The sequence below is a fragment of the Petaurus breviceps genome, unplaced genomic scaffold (assembly GCF_028583685.1).
Source record: "Petaurus breviceps papuanus isolate PSGF00001 unplaced genomic scaffold, PetGlider_PUasm1.0 225, whole genome shotgun sequence".
NCBI classification, from domain to species: domain Eukaryota; kingdom Metazoa; phylum Chordata; class Mammalia; order Diprotodontia; family Petauridae; genus Petaurus; species Petaurus breviceps.
In genome coordinates this window covers 6,242,907-6,267,573 of record NW_027185889.1, presented here as the reverse complement: position 1 = coordinate 6,267,573, position 24,667 = coordinate 6,242,907, and positions in this window count along the sequence as shown.

Sequence of the window (24,667 nt, the reverse complement as noted above, 5' to 3'; positions counted from 1 at the left end):
CAGATCAAAATTAATGTGAATCATAAAGCAATGTAGATATATGGTAAATACAAAAAGTGGACCTAAGTGATAATTATCACTGAAGCATATAATGAAAAAGAAAGGTAGTTGGGAGTAAATGATAACTCTTGGAAACTGCAAGCTTTACAGTAGTACCTACAAACTTTTGCAAAAGCTCGAGAGAGACTTCTATAACATTAGGTATATTCTCCTTGGGCACTTATGGAACAACAAGGCATGGACACAAGTAACACTTCTGGGCTAGTACTTATTGAATCTTCTTTTTGCATATTTTGGCAATAATAAAGTGGCAGATTTCCCCCCCCCTTCATTATACCGTCAAAATTAGAGAGAAATTTTTTCTTTTGTTTTTGTTTTTTGCTTTTTTGCAGGGAATTGGGGTTAAGTGATTTGCCCAACATCTCACAGCTAGTTTTTTTTTAAGTGTCTGAGGTCAAATTTGAACTCAGTTCTTCCTGAATCCAGGGACAGTACTCTATTCACTGCGCCACCTAGCCACCCCCTTAAAGAGAAATTCTTGACCAATGATAAGGATCTCCATATATTCCTTTCAGTAGATGATATTTTCAAATTATTTAAGTATCAGAAAATGGCACAGGTTTCTAAGTGATAGCTATAATTGATAATGCACCTAATCATCTCTACAGAAGACCACGTAGACATCAATTGACTACTGTGTATATTATGATATACATTTATATGGGCAACATGTAGAGATTGCCTATCAGACATGTAAACAAATATATAGAAAGCAAACTGTATCCAAGATAAATATAAAAATAATTAAAACAGGGGAGCAACTAGGATTAAGAGGCATTGGAGAATTCCAGTAAATAATGGAATTTTTGGTGAGAAATTAAAGGAAATCGGGGTGGCCAGGTGGCTCAGCGAGTAAGAGCACCGGCTCCAGTGTCTGGGATGACCTAGATCAAATTTGGGCTCAGATACTCAGCACCACACCCAGAAATAACTGGCCGTGTAACCTTGAGTAAGTTACTTAACCCCTTATTGCTTTAAAAAAATAAAATAAATAAATTAAAAATAATAAAAAAAAGAAATTAAAGAAAATCAGGGAGATCAGAAAGTGGAACAGAGAAAGAAGACTATTCCAAGAATGGAGGACACCAAGAGTCAAAATTTTCAGGTTGTCAAAAAGCATTATTAAGTGCATTCTAAGTGTCAGATACCGAGGTAAGCACAAGGAATACAAAGAAACACAGAAGACAGACCCTACTCTCAAAGAGTTCACAGTTTAATGGTTCATTCATTTGAACCCTGTAGGATTTTTAATACATCACTTAACCTCCCTGGGTTTCAGTTTCCTCACCCATAAAAGGAAAGGCTTAGGCTAGATGACCTCTGAGATCTCTATCAGCATTAATTAATTCCCTCAGCCTATGGTCCTGGAATCCTATCTTTCTATGAATGATTTTTTGAAGATAAGAAAATAAACCCAAAGAGCTGGAAGTGACTTGGCTAACATCATAAGCTAATAACTGACAAAGCCTAAAAACTCTAGAACTCAGGTTAACTGGTTCAAGTATAGTACTCTTTTCTTAGACATCAGATTGCTTCTCAGTGAGTGTGTGTGTGAGAGAGAGACAGAGACAGAGAGACAGATGCAGAAAGAGAGACATACAGAGAGAGACAGAGAAAGACAGAGAGAGAAACAGTGAGAGAGACAGACAGACAGAGACAGAGAGACAGAGGAGAGAGAGAGACAGGGAGAGAGGCAGGAAGGGAGGGAGAGATGAAGAGGGGGAGAGAGAGAAACAAAGACAGAGAAAGACAGGGAGGGAGGCAGGAAGGGAGGGAGAGAGAAAGAGACAGAGAGACAGTACACACAGAGAGACAGAGACAGAGAGAGATAGGGAGGGAGGCAGAAAGAGAGAGAGAGGTTTAAAATTGATACATTATACAGAAAAAGGAAAACAAAAAGTAGATTGGAATAATAAAATATTGTTTTCAAAATTTGCCTAGGGGTTAATAGCTATATTCAGCTTTAGTAACTTTAATACCTTTGATGCACATAACTCACTCTCAGAACACTAATTCAATTGTACCTATTTAGATCCCTGAACTGCAAAAATTCTTGTATTGGGGAATAATGAATCTCAACAGCCAGACTTTTATAGCTGAGTATATATATATGGCACCATAAATAAATCAATACTTTTATTTTATGCTATAGTAAAATTATTTTGTCTCTCTTAAATTAAGCCTTAATGAATGCTATTTTCTTTTTTTATTTTAAGCAATCGGGGTTAAGTAACTTGCTCAAGGTTACATGGCCGGTTATTTCTGGGTGTGGTGCTGAGTGTCTGAGCCCAGAATTCGATCTCCAGGTCATCCCAACACTGGAGGCAGTGCTCTTACTCTCTGAGCCACCTGGCCACCCCATGAATGCTATTTTCAAGGCCTGAGAATTCACAGAAAACTTCACCCCAACACAGAGATGCATTTTTTTGAGGCATTAGACAGCAATAAGACTAGTGCTAGGATTTTTTTTTTAATGGCACAACTAGCTGAAAGTTTGAATATTGATGAGGGATGGCTATTAGGCTCAGCAGGAACTCTGATTTTATCTAAGACCAGAAAACCTGCAATAGCATCTGGAAAGAATTCAAAGTCTCAGGCTTAATTGGAGTAAGAGTTGAAAAGGTTTATTTTACACTTTACAATGGGCAAGGATCCTTAGGGGACCTGCAAGTGAGGGGGGCACAGGCTTTTACTTTTAAAGGGTAGGGCTGCCATTGTCAGGGCTGACAGGATGGATGTAAGGGAACCAAGGCTAACTTGTGCATAGATAATTTAACTTTGAGATGAGAGTTGGGCCAGACATGAGGAGATTAAGTTAGGACAAAGGAGTCACAAGTTGTTGCCTAGGCAGAGTGTGGATAAGGGGAAGGGGCAGAGTTTGAGGCTGGGAAAGGGAAAAGTGATTTTACAAACTGGTTTTACAGACTGATGTTATTACAAACTGATTTAGACCCCAGGTACCCCATCAAATATGATTCTCTCTCAAAACTGAAATCTTTGGGAAGAGATTCCATTTGCCCAAAACCTTGAGAAGAAAAGAAGAGGATTCATCACCTAAGTAGCAGGGGATTAAGGAAAGAACTCAACATCCCACAATATAGAGAAGATATGTTAAAAATCTACCTTCCCATCTCCTTATGGTCACACTCAGGCTAGCTTTTAACTGCTTTCCTTAAATCTCCAACTCCTCATGTACATGAAGAAATAAAATGCAATGTAATGTCTAAGAAATTGGTGGGTAGGGGTAATTAGTAGTTCCCTCTCCCAGGTTCTCTCTAGCAAAGGGAGTGTTTAAAAGGTAAACATAAATATTCTCTAAGCACACACCTTTAAGCACTGCTTAATGTGATTCTTTTCATGTTGGAGCATTGGAAGAGCTAAACAATACTCCTTCTCCCCTTGGAGGTTTCATCCTCACCCCCAGGGATTTAGCTAGGTTTATTAGATGACACTTATTATTGTCTAACTTGGAAATATGTCCAGGAAAATATATGTTGTATCAGTGTGGTGCCTCTTAAAGATTCCTGTAGTTTGAAGTCTTGAATTCTTGCTTAATTATAGACTTGGTGTTCAGCTATTGATACCAGGGTTTCCCATGATACTTTCACAAAACACAATGTGGAAAGAGATTCACAATTATCACATTATTTTATCTCTATGGAGACTTTTTTTTTATTTCATGTAGGAACAATGTGGGCAGAATATCAAATTCATTAACAAAAAAATAATTTTTTTATCAGTTGTTTCTTTTCTAACTTTTTGTTCCATTTTTTTCTTTTGTTATAAGGAAAGGCTCAGTTTCTCTCTGTGTGTGCACATATGCTCACATGTGTAGAGAGAGAATGAGAATTCATAAAAGACATAATGATAAAACAAAAAAGCATTACAAAAACTATTTTTTTTTAAATTTATATAGAACACTTGGGTGAAAGACATTTGTAAAAAAAATTTAAAAAACAGACCTGGGTCATTAAATAGGAAGGTTGTTCATCATTATTTTAATTGTTTTTACCCATGCGTTTGTTTATCCTGGTATTAAGCACAATGTTTTCTAAAGATATATATATATATATAACAAAAATAATACATACATACCCATCTAAGAACTGATGACTGAGTAAATGAAGACTACTTCACACATCTCATTCAACAAACTTCATCTAAAACATAGCAGATATGAGACTTACTTTCACCCATCCAGACATTCACTCAGGCCTTCTTGCCCTCGGCACCTCCTTCATTTTCTTGGCATCATCCCTCCCCGCACATACTCTTTCTCATGGTTTTTCCCTTTTGTTCTGATTCTTCTTTCACAACATGAGTTATGTGGAAATATGTTTAACATAAATATACATGTATAATGTAAATCAGATTGCTTGAAATTTGGGGGAGGGGAAGGGACAGAGGAAAAAATATTGGAACTCAAAATATTATTTTTTTATTTTTTGGGTTTTTTTGGGGGGGAGGGAAGCAAGGCAATGGGGGTTGTGACATGCCCAAGGTCATATGACTAGTAAGTGTTAAGTGTCTGAGATTGGATTTGAATTCAGGTCATGTTGAATCCAGGGCCAGTGCTCTATTGATACTGAGCTGTCCCCTAGAACTCAAATTCTTGCAAAAATGAATGTTGAAAACTTTCCTTATATGAAATTGGGAAAAGATACTATTAGGTGCAAGAAAAAAAGAAAAGTGTTAGTGAGAATGTTCATTTTTAAATTTTATACTGTAGCACTTACATTTGTTAAGTTAGTTTTTGAGCAAAAAGAACTGACCTGACAAAACTTGCTTATTTCATCCTTCTGGGCTGTGAAGCTAAGATCTTCTGATATCTGTATAACCACAGGCAATGGGAGTCAACTCTCAAATAAACAATTAGATACAGCTTTCACCTCCAATTCTTGTCAGACTGTGTTTAAAATTAATTCACTGCAGAATTTTGAAGGGTGAAAAGAAGGATCCTAAGATCATGTTTTTAAAGAAGAAATAACCTTGGTGGGGTCATGTAGCAGCAAGCACCCCAACATCCCAGGGTGGCTGCCAACACAGGTTCTTAGATCTGCTTTCCTCAAGGAAAGCAACTCAGAATGGGTTAACAAGCTTACTTTAATCAATCATTTACCTAGTTCAGGGGGAAAAGGTCAGCACCCGCAATTTCAGAATATACCAAGGTTACAAGCATAAGTTACAAGAACATTTCAGCAGACAGGCTTCCAAACTGTCCAACCATTGCATACATACACACAAAATCACAGTTACCAGAGAGGGAAGCATTAACCTGGGTTTACAAAGCCAAGGGAGGCTCTCCACAATGGCTACCCAAAGTCTCATCTGGTCAAATCACACAACACTTCTCAAAGTGAGCCCCAAAGCAAAGCCTCACATCAGGGCTTATATAGCCTTCTCCTGGCTCATAGAATGTAACAACCTTCTTGACCCACTGCCCAATCACAAACTATCTCCTGAGAAACAAGCCTCCCACCACAGGCTCCAGGTGCACTTAAGCCTAGGGTCAGGGAAGATCCTAAAAATTTAAAATTCCTATAACAGGTCGGAACCAAGATGGCAGTGTAGAAACAGGTGTACTTCCCCCATAAAATACCTCAAAAACCTATAAAATATGACTCTAAACAAATTTTAGAGCTGCAGAGCCCACAAAGTGAGAGAGAGGAACAAATCACCAGCTGAAGATAACCCAGAAGGCCGGCGGCAATTGTCCACTGCAGTGTGCTGGGAACCGAGCCCAGCTCCTCTTGAGCCCCCAGTTTTAGCCCCAGCGTGACGTTGGCCAGCAGCTTCTGGAACAGAACTCAGGAGAGTGGATCACCAGCAGGTGTGGCAGTTTTCAGAAATATCAATCCATAAATGCCAAAGACAAAGTAAAAGTTCACTGTTGGAACTGGGGGGGATGGAGGCACAGTCCAACATCTGCCCCTGGAATGAGGTGAGGCACACATGCAGCCAATTCCACATGGCTGCTTCAGAGCTCCTGGCCTGCAGATCTTAGGGGGGCCAAGCAAACATTCAGAGGTAATCACTCTTGCTTTAACCTGCGTGGATCTGGATCATATTCTGGGGTTGTGGTTCTGAGGTGTGTGACCAGTGAGCCTGAGCATGTGGGAACTGTAGACATGTTCACTCCTAATAGCTCTGACAGCTGTGAAAACCCCAGCTATTTGGGACAAAGTTCTCCCCTCTGAAAGCAGAGTTCTACTGTGGCAAAAACCTCAAATGTCAAGTAATTCAGTGGCAATATTAACAAGAAAAGGAAGCAAAGCAAGCACAGCAATTTAACTTTAGATTCCTTTTGTGGGGACAAAAAGGATCAAAGCATGGAATGGGAGGAAGACAACGAAGTCAGAACTCCTGCACCAAAAGCTTCCAAAAAAATATAAATTGGATACGGCCATGGAGGAGCTGAAGAAGCATTTTGAAAATCAAGGAAGAGAAGTGGAGAAAAATTTTGAAGAGAAAGGAAAATGATGCAAGAAAGTCATGAAAAGAGAGTCAACCATCTGACTGAAGAAAATAACATGTTAAAAAAATAGATTAACTCAAATGGCAAAAGAGGCCCAAAAAGGCAATGAGGAGAAGAATGCTTTAAAAAGCTGAATTTGCCAGATGGAAAGAGAATTTAAAAAGCTCATTGAAGAGAATAATTTCTTCAGAATTGTATTGGAGAAAATGGAGGCTAATGACTTTATGAGAAATCAATATACTATTACATTAAATAGATCCAAACAAATGAAAAAAATATATAAAGCAATGTGAAATATATCATTGGAAAAACCACTGACCTGAAAAATAGATCCAGGAGAGATAATTTAAAAATTGTTGGACTACGTGAAAGCCATGATCAAAAAAACAACACAGAATTCATCCTTCAAGAAATTCTCAAAGAAAATTGCCCTGATATTTTAGATCCAGGGGGCAAAATAGAAATTGTAAGGATTCACCGATCACTTCTTGAAAAAGATACCAAAAAGAAAGCTCCTAGCAATATCATAGACAAATTTCAGAGTTCCAAGATCAAGGAGAAAATATTACAAGAAGTCAAGAAGAAACAATTTGAGTATTGTGGAAACACAATCAGGATAACACAGGATCTGGCAGCTTCTACATTAAGGGATCGAAGGCCTTGGATTATGATATTCCAGAGATTAAAGGAGCTAGGATTAAAACCAAGGATCATCTACCGAACAAAACTGAGTATCATATTTCAGGGGAAAATATGGTAATTCAATGAAATAGAGAACTTTTGAGCATTTTTGATGAAAAAACCAAAGTTGAATAGAAAATTTTACATTCAGATACAAGAAGTAAGAGAAGCATGAGAAGGCAAACAGGGAAAAGAAATCAAAATGAACTTATCAAAATTGAACTTTTTACATGCCCATATGGAAATATGATAATTGTAAGTTATGAAACTTTTCTCAGTATGAGAATAATTGAAGGGATTATAAATATGTGTGTGTGTTTGTGTGTATGTATACATATATGTCTATATAGTATGGTATATGGGCATATGAATACATATCTGAATGTGAGTATATATGTGTACAGGTATACATAGACAGAGGGCACAGGATGAGTTGAGTAGTTAAGGATGATATTTAAAAGGTGAAACTGAGAAATGAGAGAGGAAAATAATGAGAGGAGAAGGGGAAAGATAAAATGGGGCAAATTATCTCATATAAAAGAGGCAAAGGTAAACTGTTACAATGGAGGGGAAGAACAGGAAGTCAAAAGGAATAGGTGATCCTTACTCTCTTTGAATTTGGCTATGGAAGGAATGGCATACACACTAAATAGGGTATCTTGCCTTATAGGAGAGTAGGGGGAAGGGGATGAGAGGGGGATGATTGAGGGGAGGACAGACTGGAGAAGAGGGTATTTAGAAGCACATCCTTTTGAAAAGGGAAAGGGTCAAAGCAGAGAACAGAACAAGTGGGGAGTGGGATAGGATGTAGGGAAATATAGTCAGTCTTTCACAATATATCTACTATGGAAATGTTTTGCCTAACATGTACAAACTATATTGAATTACTTATCTTCCCAGTAAGGGTGGGTGACGAGGGAGGAAGAAAAAGAATCTGGAATTCAAATTTGTAAAACCAAATGTTTAAAATAGTATTATTGTTATTATTCTCATCATCATCATCATCATCATTATTTACATGCAACAGGGAAATAAAATATAAAAGCACTATGGCATGGAGATTGATCTTGCCCTTCTGGAAAGTTGGAGGGAGTTTGGGGGAGGATATAGGAGAGAGTAGATTGGGGGAGGGGGTATACAGTTTGATCACTGTTTTGGGGTGGTTTGTAGGGGAAAGACAGAGAGAAAATTTGCAACTCAAAATCTTCTAGAAATGAATGATGTAAACTAAAAAGAAATATATAATTTAATTTAAAAAAAAAGAAAAAATATAACAGAAACTGAGATGAGGAAACTAAGTCTGACTGAGATTTACCCAAGTTCACACAATAATTTTCTAATGTGTGATTTGAACTCATGCCTTTCTTACTCAAATTCAGGGTATACCTTGGGGTAGGGGTTTCTACTACCCCATACTTCCTTGACAGCATATTTATCAATATAATATTTTTTATTTTTTTAAATTTTTAGTTTATATCATTCATTTACACAAGATTTTTAGTTACAAATTTTCTCCCCATTTTCCCCTGTAATGGGAATGTACATTTTAAAGATCTTCCCTGCCCCTAGGCTAAAGTGCACCTGGAGCCTGGGGTGGGAGGCTTGTTTTTCAGTAGATACTTTTTGATTGGCCAGTGGATCAATAAGGTTGTTACATTCTCTGAGCCAGGAGAAGGCTATATAAGCCCTGATGTGAGGCTTTGTTTTGGGGCTCACTTTGAGAAGTGTTCTGTGATTTGATCAGATGAAACTCTGGAAAGCCGTTGTCCAGAGCCCCCTGGCTTTGAAACCCAGATGTTGTTTGGTATGGATGTAATGGTTGGACAGTTTGGAAATATGTCTACTTGATCTGTTTTTTTCTTGATAATTCTGTCTGTATACTTTGAAGTTCGGGGTGCTGACCTTTTTCCCCTGAACTAGGTGAACAATACATATCTGACTGATTAAAGTAAGCTTGTTAACCAATTTTGAGTTGCTTTCCTTTATCAAAGCAGATCCAAGAACCTGCATTGGCAGACACCCTGGGGATGCTGGGGTGCTTGCTGCTATATTCCCCTACCCACAAACCCAAAACAGCAATCCCACTGAATATCCCCTCCCTAAATCTGCTCTATTCCATATCTTCCCCCATCCCTCCTCCAACTTTTGAGTAGGGCATCGTGGATCTCTATGCCCCTGTGCCTGTATATCTTATTTCCCAGTTACATGTAAAATTAGTAATAATAATAATAATGATAATAATAATAATATAATATATATATTTCGCCATTTCATTTTAAACCTTTGAATTCCAGATTCTTTCCCTACGTCTTTTATCACCCACCATTACTGGGAAGATAAGCAATTTGATATAGGTTGTACATGTGTAGCTATGCAAAACATTTCCATAGTGGATATATTGTGAAAGAATGACTACATTTCCCTCCATCCCATCCCACCCGACACTTGTTCTATTCTCTACTTTGATCCTGTCCCTTTTCAAAAGTGGGTTCTTCTAACCTCCCCCCCCAAGCCAGTTCTCCCTTCCATCATCCCTTCTCTCATTGCCTTCTTCCCTAATCTCCTGTACGGTGAGACACCCTATTTAGTGTGTATGTCATTCCCTCCCTAAGCCAAATTCATTGAGAATAAGGTTGACTAATTCCCTTTTGCATCCTGTTCTTCCCCTCCATTGTAACAGCTTTCCTTTGCCTCTTTTATATGATATAATTTATTCCATTCTATCTCTCCACATCTCCTTGCATTATATTCTTCTCTCACCTCTAAATTTCACTTTTTAAATATCACCCCTTCCTATTCAACTCATCCTGTACCCTCTCTCTATGTATACCTTTACACATATGTACACATATTCACATATGCATTTATATGCCCATATACCCTCCTATATAGACATATATATGTATGTATACATACATACACATATATATGTATATGTATATATATTTATACACAAACACACACATTTATATTCCCTTCAACTATTCTCATACTGAGAAAAGTTTTGTAAGTTGCAGTTATCATTTTTCTATGTAGGAATGTAAGTAGTTCAACTTTGAAGAGTTCCTTATGATTTCTTTTCTCTATTTACCTTCTCATGCTTCTCTTGCTTCTAGTATCTGAATGTCAAATTTTCTGTTCAATTCTGGGTTTTTTTTTCTTTTTGGATGGCGATTGGGGTTGACTTGCCCAAGGTCACATGGCTAGTAAGTGTTAAGTGTCTAAGTGTGGATTTGAACTCAGGTCCTCCTGACTTCAGGGCCTGTGCTCTACTCAATGTATCACCTAGCTGCTCCACAACTCTGTTTTTTTTTTTATCAAGAATGCTTGAAAGTCCTCTATTCCATTGGAGATCATATTTTCCCCTGAAACATGATACTCAGTTTTGCTGGATAGGTGATTCTTGGTTTTTATCCCAGCTTCTTTGACCTCTGGAATCTCATATTCCAATCCATTCAATCCCTCAGTGTAGAAGCTGCCAAAACCTGTGTTATTCTGATTGCATTTCCACAATATTCAAATTGTTTCTTCCTGGCTGCTTGTAATATTTTCTTCTTGATCTGGAAATTCCAGAACCTGGCTATAATTTTCCTAGGAGTTTTCTTTTTGGGATATTTTTTCAGGAGGTGATTGGTGGATTTTTTCAACCTCTATTTTGCCCTTTTGTTCTAAAATATCATGGCAATTTTTCTTGAGAATTTCTTGAAGGATGATTTCTAGGTTCTTTTTTTGATCATGGTTTTCAGGTAGTGCAATAATTTTTAAATTATCTCTCCTGGATCTATTTTCCAGGTCAGTGGTTTTTCCAATGAGATATTTCACATTGCCTTCTAGTGTTTCATTGGTTTGGATCTGTTTAATAGTATCTTGATTTCTCATAAAGTCACTAGCTTCCATTTGCTCCAATCTAATTCTGAAGAAATGATTCTCTTCAATGAGCTTTTGAAATACTGTTTCCTTCTGGCAAAGTCAGCTTTTTAAGGCATTCTTCTCCTCATTGCCTTTTTGAGTTTGCCATTTGAGTTAATCTATTTTTAGATGTTATTTTCTTCACTCAGGTTGTTGATTTTCATTTCATAATTTTCTTGCATTGTTATCATTTCTCTACCCAATTTTTCCTCCACTTCTCTTATTTGGTTTTCAAAATCCTTCTTAAGCTCCTCTATGCCCTGTAACCAAGTCATAGTTTTCTTGGAAGACTTTGGTGCAGGATTTCTGACATTGCTGTCTTCCTCCTGTTCCATGCTCTCATCCTTTTTGTCCAAAAAATAGGAGTCTAATGTCAGATTACTCTGCTTATTTTACTTACTTTGCTTGCTCATGTTGCCTCTCAATTACTTGACTTTTGAGCTTTTTGCCACAGTGGAACTCTGCTACCAGAGAGGGGAGTTTTGTCCCAATTGCTGGAATTTTCACAGCTTCTGAAGCTATTAGTTGTGTGCCCTTTCTGAAGCCTCCACTCCCTGGAAAACTGGTCACACACCCCAGGACCTCCACCCTAGACTTCAATTCAGATCCAAGCAGCCTAAAGAGAGAGCAATTACCCCTCCAACTGGTTGCTTTGTCCCCTGACAATCTGGAGGCCAGGAGCTCTGAAGCAGCCCTGTGGTGGCAGCATGGCCAGGGCGCCTCAGCTGCCTCTCCCTCCAGGGGTAATGGCCAGACCGCACTCCTAAACTCCCTGCTCCCAAAGTCCACACTGCACTGACCTCTCACATTGTCCTTAGTATCTATGGGTTGATAATTCTGGAAACCACCAGAGCTGCTGGAGATCTGAAGTCCCTCCAGCGGTCAGCTGATTATGGCTGCCCTGAGGTTAAAAGCTCTGGCTCATTTGGGGCTTGTATTGACTCCCAGAGCACTGGGCTTGCCTTTTCCTGCTTGTCTGCCAGGCTGTCTTCAGTGAGAGGTTAGCTTCTCTCTGTCATTTTGTGAGTTCTGTAGCTCCAAAGTTTGTTTAGAGTCCTCATGTAAGTCTTTCTAGTTGTTTTCTTTTTTATTCTGAAAAATAATTTAGGCTTCTTATGGACCACAAAAGTGTCAAACAATCTATTGGTGACTCACAGCATGTTCTAGAGTGTTATGAATCAGATTAAAATCTAATTGGGTATTATTAAACAAAAATAAACATGAAACAAAATAAAGATAAGATTACATTTTTGAATTGAGAAATATGATTCCTACAGGAATCTTATGTATGATTTGGTGGCTCTTGTTCTTATTTGAATTTAACTCCACTGATATGGCAGATCTGTTTGAGGAATTTAATAAATTACTCAAAGAATACTTTGGCTTTGGGATTTGCAACACCAATCCCTTTAATACCCCTTAATAGAAAAAAATAGTATTCTATTAAACATTTTTTAAACATATAACATATATGTAGGAGACTCAACTAAGGCACATGTAGGTGAAGTGCATGCAAATCTCATGGAAAGATCATAGCCAATAAGACCATAGCCAATATGTGTTTTAGAAAATCAAGGAGTAGTTTTGGATACAACTATTGTTCATAACCACAGATATAGTAACCTTACCTGAAGGCTTAGCAGAATATAGAAAATGCATGGACCATAAGGTTTACAGATGAGATAAGATGAAATCAATATGTCTAACCTTTCTTTGCCTCTGAAAGTCTATAATGAGGTTATGGAGACTTCAGGATTCTGAAAATAGATTATGTAAACATCAATCAATTAGTAAACATTTATTAGGTTCCTCCTATATTCTAGGGACTATCTTAAGCACTGGGGACACACAAAGAGGCCAAAGATATTCCCTACCCTTAAAGAGTTTATAATCTAATAAGGGAGACACCATGCAAACATATATGTACAAAACAAGCCACATGAAAGATAAATAGGAACTTATTAACAGAAGGAAGGCAATGGACTTAAGAGGGTTTGGGAAGGCTTCAGTAATCAGAGAGGAAGAAGGGGCACATTCCAAGCATTAGGATAGCTATAGAAAATACACTGAGAGATAACCCATCCTGAGAGAGTCAGCCATTCAAAGTACATGAAAATGAAAACCCTCGTGAGTCGAATGAACTCTCATTCTTTCTCACTTTTTGAAATCTTTAACTTCTTTCAAGGCTCAGTTAAGTTGCCATGTTCTACTTAGCACTTTTTCATATCCTCTCTGTTTATTTTTCATTGTCTTTTCCTTTTCCTCTCTCCTTCTCCCTCTCCCTCCCCTATCTTCTCCTTTTTCCTCCCCCTTCTCTTTTTCCTTATCACTCTTTCTGTGTGTTGCTTTTAATACTTCCTGTAAATACAAGTTCATTTGAGGAGGGCACTATTTCATTACCCAACAATAAAGAAACATTTATTTAGAAGCTCTTGTGTTAAGTGCTAAGGATTCAAAGACAACATACAGCTAGTCCTTTGCCACAGGAGAAGCTACATTTTATGTGTACATCAATTAATAAGGTCTTATCCATTCACTAAGTACTTACCCAGGACTTAAGTAAAGTTCTTGTGATATAAAGACAAAAATGAAACAGAAAATAACATGTACACATATTGCCAGATACACACACATCTATCTATCTATGCCAAGTAAACATGAAGAAATTTCAGGCAGAAAAGTGGGGAGGTTCTAGTAGTCTGGGGATCAGTAAAGCATGAACTCTATGAGACAGAGGGCTTGAAAAAGTCTATTACAGATGTGGGGAACAGTTTGTTCAAAGTCATGTTGATGGGGAAAAGAAGGGACAGGCAGTGTAGTACTAATGAACAAGAACCATTTTTTTTTGAGCCAGAGAATGTAATGCCATGCACAGAAGCTTTCCAGAAGAACTGCTACTGTGAACAGCTTTTTTAAGGTTCTGATTACTCAATATACTGATCACTCTATTGATTCCATAACAAAAGCAAAACATCCATGGAAAATCAAGGTACAGCATAATTCAAAATACAGCATTCACCATATTACAACTTATCACAGAAAATCACAATACAATATTCACAACATAGTCTCAAAGTAAAAAGTTACTCTTAAGTTAATTCAATGAGTCACAAAATCATCACTTTTAAGTTAATTCAATCAGTCACTTATCAGTAGTATCAAAGTACACAGTCAAAGTCTCCCACTCTTAGGGCAAAGTCTTGATTAGCTCAATCAGTCACTTATCAGTAACAATAGTCAAAGTACTCAAAGTACAATCAGTCACTTATTCAGTAAAGTCTTACTAATTATCATACTCAAAATCCTCCACCCCTTAGGTAACTAGTAAACTATAATTCCATAATTTCTCAGTACCCAAGGAGAGGTCTTTTCTTTATCTTGACTTGAGGCCTGTTCTCAGATTTCCTGGATCCCCTTCTATGGTCCCAGATTCTGCCTGGATTCAATAGCAGACAGCTCCCAGTTCCTAGACCAACTCTCTGGTCAGGTCCTGCTCCACACTTTACTTCACAGCATCTGGTCCATGTCAGATCCCTCACCATTTCTGCTCCAGGGAATTCAAGGCTCAACAAAGCCACAAACAAACAAAGTCTCAGCATCCTGGTCATGCTGCAGTCACCTGGGCTCCTGGCTCCTGGGCTCCAGGGCTCCTGAGCTCCTAGCTCCAGGGATCCTGCTTCTGGATTCCAGGATACTGGGCTCCTGGGGTCCTGGCCTCCTGGCTTTGGGCTCTGGGCTCCTGGGATCTTGTTGAGAAGAAGCTCCACCACCACCACAAGTTCTAAGGATTCAGTTCTTCATTCTTCTGTATCTGCTCTGCCACCAGATCCGGGTCTCAAGGAAATTCTGACTGTTTTTCTCTGGGGCTTTTCTTATATACACAGTAATACATACTTTCTTTGACCAATGCCTTCCTGTTAGGTCAGTTAACAGGAGACAGAAGTTCATACCTTCTGTTCCCCCAATCAGAGGCTTGAACAGTTACTAAGTGGTAAGTACCTGCTACTTTTGCCAACACAAAAGGGATCTTCAAATTCAAAATTACATTACCATTACAGAGAATAAAGTTGATGTATATTCTACTTTTAAGACTTACTTCCTGTATGATCCTGGGCAAGCTCCTTAATCTTTATGGAACTCAGTTTCCTTATATCTAAAATAAGGGGTTTGGGATGGATAGCTCTGAGTTCATTTCATTTTCTAGAGCTAGAATCTTGGAATTCTATAATCCTATGATGTAGGATGAAGGGGGCCAGCTCAGTTGGATCACAGTATGTATGAAGAGGAAAAATGGGTAATGAGTCTGAAAAGTAGACTGGAGGCATATTAATACTGCATCTGTGACCATTGCCAGTTGTCCTGACCTACATCTTGCCAGTGGTCTCTGAATGACTCTGGAGGAAAAAGTGAAAGTGACAACATTGCACAGCCTTACCTCACTTAAATACAATTCACTTGCAAGACAAGGTGATCTACCTCCTGATGTCGCTGGTCCTCTTCCAGGATAAAGGATAAACAAAAATCTGTAATTAGTAGTAGCTGCCTCATTGGGAACCCAACTCACCAATTCCAGTTGAGCAGTGCTGCTATTTCTTTCCTTCCTATCTTCTTCCATTCCTCTCCTTCTGTCCACATGGGGATTCATAACCTTACATTTGTATACTTTGTCCAAAGGAATATAAATATTGATAACTTATACTTTGTAAGTTACCTTGGGATATGAAGGGACAATTTTTTTTCCTGCTCTACTTATTTATTCTCTCATTGTTTTTTATGTGTTTGTTAAAAAATAGCCAAGATAATTAACCACTATGTGTCATGTATATTCATTTATGATTTCTTGAAATATTGCTCTTGAAAATCCAGGCTTCGATACTTAATTATGCCTTTAAACACAAATCACTCTAGAACTTTGTTATTGGCCAATAACAAATTGGCCATCCCAAGCCTCTCTTGATCTTCGTTTAGCTTTTCATGGCTCAGAGTGAGTGTAAATAGCAATTGTTTTTGTTCCGAACAGAATCTGTGAAAGTCTTCCCTTCCAAGATGGATTCTGTGAGAAGGCACCTTTGGCATCTTTTGCCTCAATTCTTACCTATCCTTTCATAATTGAATGGGGGGTGCTGCTTCAGGCAAAAACACCTGGGAAAGACCTTAGTCTAAAAAGGCCAAGGTATCTGACTGCATCCAGGGCCATTGCCAGTCCTCCTGACCTATGTATTTCCACAGGATTCTCAATGATTCTGGAGGAAGGAGTGAGGGTGATGACTTTTCACAACTCTGCCTTATTTAAATACTATCCATTTGTAAGTAAAGAAATCACCTTCCTGATATTATTGGTCCTCTTCAAGAACAAAGGATGAATACCAAAAAGGAAGGATTTAACATGGAACAAAGAAAAGTTTACACTGGAACATAGAGACGATAGGAAACTAGGATTCCTTTTTGAATAAGGTACTGTTATGGTGCCACTAATTGTCTGCATCCACCCCAAAATTCTTTCCTACAGCCTCTGTAAAGCTATGGTGCTCCCATCATGGGACTCAGGGTTCTTGATTGATGAGAGCTTCCCATATCTAGCTGATAACCAGATCGCCAAGCTGTTTTTTGCCTATCTTCATCCCACATGGCCACATGCATACTCTTCTTTCCCACAGTCCTCTCCCCCACCCATTTTCATTGCTACCTCTGGGAATAGTAGTCATATCAACACATCCATTTGTGGAAAGGACAATCAGTTGTACTCTGGTTGTACTTACCAATCCTCTGATTCACTAGAACAAACTTACTTCTGCCCTGCCTCCCTCACCACCCCCCCTCCCTTCCAAAACTCCCCTGAATGTGTGGCAGCCTCCTATTAGAATGTAATCCATGAGGGAAAACATTGCTTTGCTTTTCTATTTATATTCCTATCACTTAGTGCAGTACCTAATACATAGATTTGTAAATATTGTAATTTCAGAACATCATAAATTTAGATCTGGAATGAACTTCAGAGAACATCTATTCTATTTTTTTTTTCATTTTCCAGATATGGAAGTTAAAATCTATAAAGGGAACAGAGATAGCATATTTATTTCTATCAATTTTTTGCAATATATAAAAATTGAGCCTCAGAGAGAGAATGCTATCTGACTTAGGGATAGGGAGTAGAAAAAAATGCATTTGTCTGCCTTCTGACTATATCAGATCTCATATTTCTAGGGGATATTGCTCTGCTTTTAAATAAAAAAAGGTAATAACTTCACTTAAAAAATATTACAGGATTATCTTGATTCAAGTTTCGTTCTGATGCCAATCATGGGATTGAGGTAATTATGGGTTTTTGAGATTATTTTCAATGGTGAACTCTGATAAGTCCTATCAATTAATGCCAACTCAGTTTAATTCAGCAAACATTTATATTCCAAACAGAAAAAAAAGTATTCAGGTAAAAAAAAATATTCAAGAATAAAACCCATAAACTCTATATCTGTAATCCAAGTAATAAGTTAGATTCATGATGAAGCTGACCTGAGAGAGATGGAGTTTTTAGCCTAGCTAATTAGCAAAACTATCTACTAAGTTATCTTTTTTTTTTTGGTAAATACTATTTTAATTTTTCCAATCACATGTAAAGATAGTTTTCAACATTTTTTAAAAATAAATTTTGAGTTTTAATTTTTTCCTCTCCCTCCCTTTCTTACCTCCTCTCCTCTCCCTAAAACAGCAAGCAATCTAATATAGGTAATTCATGTGCAATCAAGTAAATATATTTCCATACTAGTCATATTGTGAAAGAGGAATCAGAACAAGAGGGAAAAACCATGAGAAAGAAAAAAAAATAAAAATGAAAATAGTATGCTTTGATCTGCATTTAGTCTCTGTAGTTCTTTCTTTGGAGGTGGATTCTGCTAAGATCTTCAAAAATGTGTGGGTCAAAGACCAAAACTGAGGAACAATGGGTATTTTATCAAAGAGAATGGCAACAATAAAAATTAGACAAACTATAAAAAGTTAAAGAATAGAGACAAAGCAGATATTTGGAGAATATACACACATATGTATATATACACATATATACATATCTGTAACACATTCAAAATTTTTAAAAAAGGAAAGAGGAATAAAAATCAAGGTACACAAGCAAAAAAGAGAAACACAAAGAATTAAAAAATGTAAGCACAATCAAAATGCTCAATGGATAATTTAATTTTGAAACAATAAAAATACAATATAAATAACTTAAAAATTAGTATTTTAAATGAGTAGGAAATATTAAGCACTTACTATGTATTTAGTGTAGTAATACACTGGGATTTTTTTTTTAACAAATTGTTCCTAATCTTAAAGAGATTATATTCTAGTAGAGGAGAAAGAGCAAGAAAGGGAGTGGTGACCAAGTAAGTGAGTTGTAGTCTGGGAATTAGAAAAGACAGATAAGGGGCTGATAAGATAGTCCATTGAAAAACCCTTTCAAGAAAAAATGATAATGTATACTCAGGTGTAATTAGATATAGATACACAAATCTATATGTATATATTATTTATCATTTCTAATAGACCTAACATATCTTTCAGAGGTTTAATACATCTTTCTTAAAATTCTAATCAGATTTTGAATTTATTTCTGCTTTAGATTTGTTTCATTTCTTTGTCAGATAGTGAAATATTAAAGTACCTAAGAATTATTTCTATCTATTTCTCTCTATAGTTTTCTTTAGGTATTTAGATGTCATGCCAGTAAGCGAATACACACACATATATGTATATACACAAATATTCACTACACATACATGCATGCTTGCATACATATGATTGTTATGATTTATTCTTATTATTGCTGTAGCTACTAATTCTAATACAATATTTAATAAAAGTGGAGGTAATGAACATCCTTGCTTTACTGCTGTTCTTATTGGGAAGGCTTGTAGCTTATTCCCATTACAGATCATGATTCCTCTCATTTTGAGATAGATACTACCTACCATTTTAAGAAAGGCTGCACATATTCCTATGATTTCTAGGTATTTTTAATAGGAATTGGCATTATGTTTTGTCTATTTTTAATTTTTTTTCTTATCCTCATGGCCAATTATGCTTATAATTTATCTAATATTGAACCAGTCCTGCATTCCTGGTATAAATCCCACCTGATCATAGTGTATAATCTTTGTTATATATTATTGTAATCTCATTATTAGTATTATATTTAGATTTGTTACAGCAATATTCACTAGGGAAATTGACCTATAGTTTACTTCCTGTGTTTTCCATCTGTTGTCTTTCTTGGTTTATGTATCAAAATCATATTTGTGTTACAAAAATAATTCTCTAAGACTCTTATTTACCTATTTTTACAAACATGTACTATTAGAATCTATTTTCTTTTTAATTTGTCTTTCTTGGTTTATGTATCAAAATCATATTTGTGTTACAAAAATAATTCTCTAAGACTCTTATTTACCTATTTTTACAAACATGTACTATTAGAATCTATTTTCTTTTTAATTTTTTTTTGTAAATATCATTTGTGAATCCATCTAGTACTGCTTTTTTTAAGTGAGTCAGTACATGGCTTATTAAATTTCATTTTCTAAGATGGAATGATATATAGATAGTTATAGGTATAGTGAATGTTCATCCATTTTACTTAGACTGTCCATTTTACTGGCATGTAAATGGGAAATGTAATGCATAAAGAGTAATTCAATTTATGTGTAATTGATGGTACATTCATTTTTCAAAAATAAATTAGCCAATTGTTTCTTTTATTGTGTTTTCCCCTAAAGCCACATCCTTATTTCATTTATTAAATTCAATGTTTTATTTTAATTTTATCCTCAAGTTTATTAATCTCTTTTTTGAATTTTTAGGATTTAAATTTTTGTGTTTAATTGGGGATTTTCTTTTTTTCTTTTTCTAGTTATTTTTGTTTCATTCCCATTGATTTGCTCTTTCTCTCTTTTATTGACATATGTATTTAAAGATACAATTTTCCCTTCAAGCACTGCTTTGACTGTATACCACATGGCATCTTTGATTTTTGTCATTATCTTTAAAATAGTATTTATTGTTTCAGTGATTGGTTTTTGAAGTACTCATTCTTTAGGATTTCACATTTACTTTTTTTTTATACTTCTTTTGTATCATATATTTGACAACCATGTTTTCTGGTCTTCTCTGATCTTTTCATCAGGTATGCTTGAAAAGTCCTCTATTTCATTAAATATCTTTTTCTTTTCCTCTGAAGGAATACACTTAATTTTGCTGGGTATGATATTATTGGTTGTCATCTCAATTCCTTTGTCTTATGAAATATCATATTCCAAACCCTGTTCCTTTAATAGCTGCTAAATTTTGTGTGATCCTGATTGTCACTCCATGATATTGAAATTGATTCTTTCTAGATGTTTGAAATATTTTCTATTTGACCTTGGAATTACAGAATTTAGCTATAATATTTCTGAGAGTTTTCATTTGGGGATCTATTTTATCCTCTGTTTTTAGAATATCAAAACATTTTTTACTTTATAATTTTTTGAAATATGATAACTAGGCACTTTCTTTGATTGTGGTTTGCAGGTAGTCTAATAATTCTTAAATCATATCCCCTTGATCTGTTTTTCAGATTTTTTTTTCATGAGATTTTTTCATATTTTTTCTACTTTTTTGTCATGTTTATTTTTCCTTTGTTGTGTTGTTTTCTTTTTTTTAAGCAATTGGGGTTAAGTAACTTGCTTAAAGTTACATGGCCAATTATTTTGTGTGGGTGTTAAGTATCTGAGGCTGGCACCAATCCCAGGTCTCCTGACTCTGGGGCCAGTGCTCTTACTGTGCCACCTGGCTGCTCCTGTTGTGATATTTTCTAATGCCTCATGAAGTCATTAATTTCAAGTTACCTAATTAAAAAAAAAAATATATATATATATATATATATATATATATATATTTATTTATTTATTTATTTTGAGTACAAATACAAAATAATAAAACAAAAGAAAAAGAAAGAACATTTCCACATAAACAGAACAACTTAGTTTTATTTTTAAAGGAATTATTTTCTTCACTTAGTTTTTGTACCTTTTTCCCCCATTTGGAAAATTTTCTTTTTAAGGGGTTATTTTCATCAGTGATATTTTGCCTCTTTAACAGTTGACCAATTCTCGTTTTTAAGGTATTATTTTCTTTCTTATTTTTAGCTACTTTTTTTCTAGCTATAGTCATTTCATAATTTTCTTACACTACTCTAATATATTTCCCCCATTTTCCCTCTATTTCTCTTATTTAATTTTCAAATTCAATTTTATCTCTTGCAGGAATTCTTGTTGGGTTTGTGTCTAATCCTTTTTTTTTTTTTTGTTTGTTGGTGTTTTTATATTATTTTTTTTTTTTTTAAATTTTGTTTCTTGATCCTCCCTGTCACAATAATTACTTTTTGTGGTAAAGTTCCTTTTATTGTGGTTGTTTTCCAGTCTATTTTTTTAACTTTGAAGTTCATGGTAAAGTTAGGCTCTTCTTAGGGTTGGAGTGTGGGGAGACTATCCTAGACTTTATGCTTTTTCATTCTGCTGTGTTCTGAGCAAATTCTCAGGTTTGAAGTTTTTGATGCTTCCCAGATGGGGTTATTCAGGGACAGGCTTAGTCACTGTCCCCTTGTCACCAGAGGAGATACACTTTTTCAGGATCCTGCTTTCTTGGTGTCATGAGGGATACTTCTCCTCTGGACTCCTGATCCTTTGTGACAGCAATTGCTCCTCTTCACTCTGGAACTGTCACCTGAAGTGTATATAGGCAATGGAATTTTGAAACACTACCATTTATTCTGCCCAATGCTGGAACAGGGATCTCTTTGTTTCTTTAACAGAGGTTTAATTTGAACTAGGTGCTAAGTACCTCTTAGCTTTCCAATACAAAGGGGTCTTTAAATTTCATTAGCATTACACACCTGTAATCTCTTTCAGATCATTTTTCAATTCCCTTGCCTTTTCTGGGTTAAGAACTCCTGAAAACGCTGTTCTCACAGCTGACTCCAGATCCCACAGCCGATGTTGTTAACATGTGGGCTTCAGGCCAGCCCATATCTCAGTGTCACATACCTTTCCTTCTAACTTCCTAAGCCTTCTTGGGCTGGATGGATAGAGTCCTGGGCCCAGGAAAATCTGAATTCATATTTCGCCTCAGATGCTAACTAGCTGTGTGACACTGGGTAAATCATTTACCCTGTTTGCCTCAGTTGCCTCAACTTTAAAATGGGAATAATAACAATACCTACTTAGCATGGTTTTTGTGAGTATTAAATAAGGTGCTATTGTTAAGGTGCTTAGTATAGTGCCTGGCATATAGTAGGTGGCATGCAAATGATTGTTCTCCTTTTTTTTTTTTTTAAAGCATTTGGGCTTAAGTAACTTGCTCAAGGTTACACGGCCAGTTATTGTTTCTGGGTGTGGTGCTAAGTATCTGAGCCTGAATTTGATCCCCAGGTCATGCCAACACTGGAGCCGGTGCTCTTACTTGCTGAGCCACCTGGCCGCCCCTGCTTGTTCTCCTTCTTAAACCTCTTCTTTTGCCTTTTGTTTATTCATATTCTAAGATATTCTTCCCTTATATGAAAATATAGTGTTTTCAGTCTTAGATTCTCTAGATTTTTCAGATTTTTGATCAGTTGACCTTGATTCAATTCCCTTGCTCTGTCTCCTACTCATGACTTGAGGTGATTCTTGTTTAATCTTCTTTCTTCCTATGCTGATTTTACAGGATGGGAAAAATAAATCTGTGGTGTTTTTCTTTGCTTGCCTTATTTGATCAGGGCACTTCTTCTGTGTTAATGTGTTTCCTTGAGGAGTTGTATCTCACATCAACTGTTAATATTGATGTTCTAATCGGAATTCTATTGATATTATTCTTAATGTGATGTTGCTGTGATAGGCAGCTTGACATAGTGGAACAAGAGTTGACCTTGAAGAGAGGAAAGCTCATGTTTAAGTCTTTCCTTTGACACATAATGTATAGCTATGTGACTTTGGACAAATCACTTTCTCTTTCTTACTTTCTATATACTTGAAAACTCTGATTTGCAGACCATTTGTGGGTTTGCCTTATTCAAAGTAATATCCTTTTCTCTACAAGAGTTCTAGATATAAATACAATTATACATCTAGTAGAATAAAACTAAATTAGTGTGCTGGGCAGAGTAGACTAGATGTCAACAAGCTTGAGAATTAAGTCTATTACTTTGATGAATATGACATTAATATAATGACTTTTTCATACTCATATACATCTATTATGAATTTTTCAGTGAAAGTATTTGTAGAAATAGTACAGATTTGGGGCAGCTAGGTGGCACAGTGAATAGAGCACTGGCCCTGGAATCAGCAGGACCTGAATTCAAATCCAGCCTTAGATACTTAGCACTTACTAGTTGTATGACCTTGACAAGTCATGTAAACCCATTTGCCCTGCCTTCCTCCCTTGAATAATAATAATAAAAAGAAACAGTACAGAGTAGGAGATAGATAGCTGGCCTTGGAATTAGGAATCTTATGTTCAAACCCCACTCCTTATTTATTCTTGTTATGTCACCTTGGGGGGGCAGTCGCAACCTCCATTTCCTTATCTGTAAAATGAAATGGTTGAACTCAATAGAATTTATGGCCTCTTCCAGGTCTAAATCTATAATCCTATGAGTTCTAGTCTGAGCTTTGTCATCAACTTCTTATATAAATTTTAATTAGTCATTTTGATTCCCAGTGCTTAAGTTTCCTCATTTGTAAAGTGAGGGATTTTAACTAGGTTAGTCTCACTGAAATTTGGAGTCACAGGGCTGAGAATCTATGGAGCTCCTCTCAGGAACCTTTTTGTTTTGGACCACAGAGCTATAGGAGAGCAAAGAATCCCTGTGCCTTGAGATTTTTGAAGCAAAGGATGACCTTTCTTGGAAGACTTTCTTTTTAAACTGGAACAGAATAGTATGTGTTTATCCAATTCTTTAAAGATTAACTTGAAACATTTTTATGTTTAGTGAAAAACTAGACACTGGACACATGCTTATGTGTCAGTAAGGTGACACCTTCCAGGACATAATCTCTTTTCTATTTCTGTTTTCTTTTTCTGTTTCAGAAAATAAGTTGTGATAATCCCATAGTGTTTAAAAACAAACAAACAAGAAAAAAAAAACTTCTGTTAGCTGGAATGAACACTGCATTTTCAACTGAAGTCATTTTCAGTCTTAATTTGTCTGTCAAATGGATCAGAAGATCATAAATTGAAACCTGGAAGGGACCCTGGAGGCCATCTAGTCTGAGACTTTCATCTTATAGATGAGAAGATATGCACTGGATAGGTGTAAAGACTTGCCCAGAGTCACATAGCTAGTAAATATTGGAGGCAAAATTTGAACTAAGTTCTCCCTAATGGCAAATCAAATGACACCTCCCCTAGGCCATATTTTCTTTGGGAAAATAAACCAATAAGAAAACAATTATTTTTTCAAGGCTGCCCTTCTAGTGTAGCCTGGGAAAATAGTCATCCTCCAGCAGCCAGACCTCCAAATGCTTCTTT